At 40.8% G+C, this 5,865-nt stretch overlaps 1 long non-coding RNA gene across 1 annotated transcript; it reads left to right on the top strand.

Moving 5' to 3' along the window:
- Positions 1–3,967: 3,967 nt before the first annotated feature.
- On the top strand, positions 3,968–5,155 carry LOC119294161. Its single transcript, XR_005143359.1, has 2 exons — positions 3,968–4,649; positions 4,867–5,155. It is a non-coding gene; the product is annotated as an uncharacterized LOC119294161 (long non-coding RNA).
- Positions 5,156–5,865: the final 710 nt, after the last annotated feature.

The following is a 5,865-nucleotide window of genomic DNA, read 5'->3' on the forward strand; positions in this document are numbered from 1 at the left end:
AAATGCTAAACATACAAATAAATACATAAGCTCACAAACTCTTTGAGCATAATTGGTTTGCTACCAACATTTGACTTTTCAGGATGGGCCGCCTCCCTACCTATTGACCAATCAAATTAATCCTTTTTGTAAAACCTTTTAACTCATTTGTACGTGTATCATTACTGGTAAAAAAAATAATCCTATGGTTGGCGTGGTGCATCGTTAAGTCATTTGTTCTGCCTTGCAAAAAAAAAGTCATTTGGTCTAGCTAAAAAGGAAGAAGAAAAAAGTTAAGTCATTGGGGTTTTCTGCTTTCCCGCAAACGCACGCTGCTTCTTGCGCCAAGTAGTGACACGTTTTTATGGCCGGTGTACGTACTACTACCTTCCAACTCGATCGCCATTATCATTCTACTTTGCGGCTTTGGCCCCCCTTCAGCTCGGTCGACCTCTTCTCTAGTCTACAAAACACTAGGCCATGCCATGCCATGATTTCAGGGGCCGGAGCCTGGACACGTAGGCCATGAACCACACTGTTACCCAAAATAAAAATCGCATTGTTTTCTCAGCGACGTAATTAATAAAAGGAGCTACTAGCACGCGGTAACTAATGATTGTCGCTAATGGGACGGCGTCTCCGGTCTCCCGACACTATATATATAGCACGGCCAAGATGGTGGCAGATGTCACGTCAAAAAGAAAAAGAAAAATGGTCGAAGATGTCTCGGGGGTCGATCAAAGGTACTGTACACGGGTAAGTGCCATCGCTGGGTTCATCGAGTCATTGGTCTCAGCGGGCCCGGGGGAGGAGACAGAGACGGAGACTGAGAGAAAAAAAAAGATTGCTGTAGCGATGATGCGGTGCAGACTGCAGAGCCTTCAGACTTTCAGAGTCGGGGTTGGGGGTGGGTCGTCGTAATGACTAGATCTTTGATGACGCGCGTCGCGCCCGTTCATTATAGCGATGGATTATCAAAGCATAAAAATGAACATACATAGATGTTTTTATCAAAAGTAACCATAAATATAAAGTATAAGGCTCTAGCAAAAGGCATTTTAACCAATCATGATAAGAATATGGCCTCATCATTTCCAAAATAATAATTACATAGCATCCCCACTGAAGAGTTATTTACAAAGATACAATGTAGTTAGCTTACCAAAATGTCTTATATTTTGGCACGGAGGTAATATTACCTTGTAGACAGTTTTTTAACAAAGATATGAATTAATGGTTCTTTCATAACCTCCACACTTGGACTCAAAGTTTTTCCTTTTTTGGACTTCTTGATGGTTTTTGGAAGCCAGTATTTTAAGCACACACATCATCAAAACCGAACCAAAAGATGAGAAGCACGGTTGCATGGGACGCATCTGTAAGCAAGAACAAGTGCAAAGAATATTGTCACTAAAGAAGTATGACATCTTCAGATGAAATGCATTAGAAAGGACATGTTAATACAAGGTATATATAGAAATTTAGTGTACAAAAAATAAAATGTAGGAAAAGTCAAAATGATTATGATTTATCCGCCGCACTTACATGGCAGCAGACACTATAGCTGGTCTCTTCCTCCCAGACTACATCACTGTTGATGCCATCCTTCACTTGAGGAATGCAGATGTGCTAAAGGCATGCATAGAGAAGTATTACTGCCTAAAAGGTTTTTAATTTAGCACACCACTGAAAATGGGATGATATCTCATGCCACAACATGGTTAAATAATCAAGTAAATTCTCCTTTCTCACGAGCAGTTAGATAGTCAAACAGTTTAACTTTCTGGCTTTCTGCACAACACATTTTCAGAAAATAGCGATGTCGTATAGAGTTGAGCAAACAAATGGAAATAAGGAATGGAAATGGAAGAAAGAACATTATTTAATCAGTGAACATGTAAGAATAGTCTTTACCAATCTCAGCACATGCTTTGATGAAGTCCCAGTGAAACTCATATGCTTAGTGTGTTTTTGAAGCAAATGGTGCAGCATGCCACTGGCTAATCAACTCAAATGTTAAGTAAATCTGACAAATAATGTCGATAGCTACACACTACAAGAAATCGGTTAATCCATGACGGATATCCGGTGACATTATGAGAAACTGTCACGGATAAGGTGCCATCAATCCTACCTACCCATGATCCGTCATGGATCATGACGGTTTCCAGATCCGTCATGGATCAGCGAGGCCCCTAGCTAGCGGATATTGTTTAAACAGTCACATATTGTTAAAGAGATGTGTCGTAATGAGATTGGGCCGAAGGCCCAACTCGTCAGGCTGCTACGGGGCCCAGCTCTCATGTGTGCACCCCTATTGATCGCTTTAAGCAAGCACAGGGGGCAGCCTCGTGTCGGTAGGAGCACAGACAGGCCGGCCCACGCGCTCGCGAGGCTCCAACCTATTTTTCTGGGTTTTGTTTTTTCACATTTTATGGTATCATTTTTGTTTTATTTTGTACTTTGGTTCATAGTTTAAAATATTTTAAATATGTGAATATATATATATATATATATATATTCATATATATTACAAAAAAGCTCAACAAAAAACATTTGAAAAAATATTGAATAAGTATTTGAAAAATGTTATCAAGCATTCAAGAAAATGTTGAACAAGTATTTGAAAAATACGTTGAACAAGTATTTAAAAATGTTAATGTAGCATTAAGAGAAATGTTGAACAAGTATTTAAAAAATGTTTATCAAGCATTCGAAAAATGTTAAACAAGTATTTAAAAATGTTGAACACACATTTTAAAAAATATTGAACATGTATTTAAATAAATGTCGAACAAGTACTTGAAAATTGTTAATCGAGCGTTTGAAAAATAATGAACATGTATTTGAAAAATGTTGAAAAAGGAATTAAAAAAATGTTAATCAAGCGTTCGAAAAATGTTTAACAAGTATTTAAAAAATGTTGATCATGTATATAAAAATGTTGAACAAGTATTTGAAAAGTGTTGAACAAGTATTTGGAAAAATGTTGATCATGTATATAAGAATGTAAAATGAAAAACAAAAAAGAAACAAAGAAAAACCAAAAAATAAAACCAAACAAAAATGAAGAAGAAAAAAATAAAAAAGGAAGGAACAAAATAAAAAAAAACGTTTAAAAACAAGAAAGACAAAAATCAGAGAGAAATGAAGGAAAATATGTATGACCCGACTCTTTTCCTTCTTTTTTTTAGCATCAGTACAGACACAAACGCTCATATACACGCGCATACACTCATCCCTATGAACGCATATACGCACACCCTACCCCTATGAGCACCTCCGAGAGACTGAACCAGCATATCATCTTGAGATTTACGAAGTCACTGTAGGCACCTCGTCGTCATCGGGAACGTCTCCTCGCACTGAAAGCGCATCGCCGGAAATCCTGAAATAAATCCAGAAATAATGCGAGCACCAGGATTCGAACCCTGGTGGATTAGGATATCACTGTCCACCTAACCAACTCAACCACAGGTTGATTCGCGACTCTTTCCCTTCTAATAGGTCATGCCTTACCTATTGTACGTGAACCACATCCTAGCGCAGTGGTTACCGTTGTATCGAAGGATTGATTCCTCGCGCGTGCCAGTCATTTTTTACTCACATTTTTTGAAAATATGCCACTATTGGGCCAGCCTCATTATGTACCGTTCATACATATAAAAATGTATAGTTATATTTGAAAAGTAAAAATGGTGTATAAAACAAAAACGTTCGGATACGTGAACTAAAATAGAAAAATAGAAACATAAATAGAAAAGAAAAAGAGAAAGAGAAAGAGAAAAAACAACAGAACAAAAACAAAAAAGGGTCAAAATTCCGGGCCGGTCGCGTGCAATGCTGGGCTAATTGAACCATAGCCCATAACGCTCCCAGCCGACGATGCTGCGTTCTAATTGGTCAGTCTTCCCTTCACGCGGATCGCCCATCCTCACCGTATATTCCTTCCAGATCCAACGGTTGCATCTTCGTCTCCTACCCTTCCAGAACCCTCTCCCTGTTTCCTAGCCGCCGGGTTCTTTTCCCCCAGCGCCGATGCAGCACCACACCGCACTCCGCACACCTCTGTTGAAGATTTGAAGTCCAGGCTCAGGCCGGCCGCGCTGAAGATGTGCAACTGATGAGGCCGATATGTCCCATGGTGACGCGCTGTGCCACCAAGGTAGCCGGATCGAGCCGGTCTGGGCGCCTGGCCTGGTGGATCTGGAGATCTCTGCCACGACGGCCAGGGGCTGCGCCATGCTTGGCTGTCGCCTCCCCTTCGTCTCTGCGAGGCACGCATCCGTCGTCGGGGTGATGCGCCCTGCAGCCCGCTTGGGGGATGCGCGGTGCAGGGCTGCTCCCTCAGATTCGTCGCTGTGCGGCACGCATCAGTCACCTTCGCCGTCTCCTCATCGTCAGTTAAGTGACAGAGATGAGAGATCCTTCTCCCTTGGTTTTGCTTCTGTTTCACCTTCCCTTTTTCTTCTGATTTTCCAAGACGGTCTAACTGTTTGTCTACGCATAGGTAGTTTTCTTGGAATCCTAATTGGTGGAGACTTTCAACCACTCACGAGTATGGTTTGATAAGAATCCTGCATTGAAGTCAAGGAATCATCCAAAGAAAGATGGTGTACCTGATTGAAGGGTTAGCACTGTTACCCCTGCAAACATTTCCTTCTTCAGAGGTAAGATTGTAAATATAAAATGAATATGGCATTGCTTGTTTCAAGTCAGAACTTTGGATGTGCTTGCAGTGTACCAATACCTAGGATTAATGGTGCTTAGTATATTTTGGTGATAATCCAGAAATGTCCACACCTTTTATTGGTTTTGGCAGTTGTTTAAACTTAAACAGACATGCTGCTAGCTGACATGCGTGACATATTTTTCATCATGTGACAGATATTGGTGCATGGGAGCATATTCAACAACAATGACATGTGTTCTTGATGACTTCAGCCTATGCGGGCGGATCTACGGCCAGAAAAGTGAGAAGACTCTCGGTTGATGTCCGGCGAGGGGTGGTGCTGGCTGTAGAGTAGCATAGTGTTCTCGGAGTAGCATAATGTTTTGGAAGACATGCTTGTACAATTATTTTTTGTTTTTTTTTCATTCGCCTCCTGCAAAGTGTATTTTTGGTGTGTTTGTGTAATTTATGTTTTAATTACATGAGCATATATTTTCTGTCAAATTCTTATTGGATTCAAACAACCATGGACCAAGCGAAATAACAGCTGGGCTAATGTTTTGGACTGAAACTAGTGGGCCTTACCAGAGATTAATGGACTGAAATTCTAATTGGGCTGATTACTATATGGGCCACCACTCTTGTATCAATTGAAATTTAGCGGGCCAAAATTTTAGATGGGCTCATTACTACATGGGCTGCAACCTCAGATGATGATGTGGCACACAAGTTAACGGCGTTATGGGGACGTCAAGTAAGTATCAATCATGACGGTTGGATGATCCATCATGGAACATACAGTGGTCAAATTATGACGCGATATACATGACGGATTTCGTATCCGTCATGGATGCCCATCCACAACGGTATTGCATATGTCTATGACGGACTGAATCTGTCATGGATTAACAAGATTCTTGTAGTGACAATATGTTGTGATGTGAGCATTTCATCTATGAGCCAGCATCTCAAGCATAATCTCTTGGTAGCACATGGATGTAGGAGCAACAAAACAAAGAAGAACATCTAAAGAAAGGAAATAAGCAGACACCTATTTCTTCCGAGCAATGTACATGCTATCACACAACATGATCATGCCTATGAATTGAACATCAGGAAAAAAGAAAATACCATATGCCAATGCGGAGGTAAGGGCCACGACACACGGTGAACCACCGGGACACATAGTGAGCCAGGCAAGGTGCTCTTCCTCG

The sequence above is a fragment of the Triticum dicoccoides genome, chromosome 4B (assembly GCF_002162155.2).
Source record: "Triticum dicoccoides isolate Atlit2015 ecotype Zavitan chromosome 4B, WEW_v2.0, whole genome shotgun sequence".
NCBI classification, from domain to species: Eukaryota; Viridiplantae; Streptophyta; class Magnoliopsida; order Poales; family Poaceae; genus Triticum; species Triticum dicoccoides.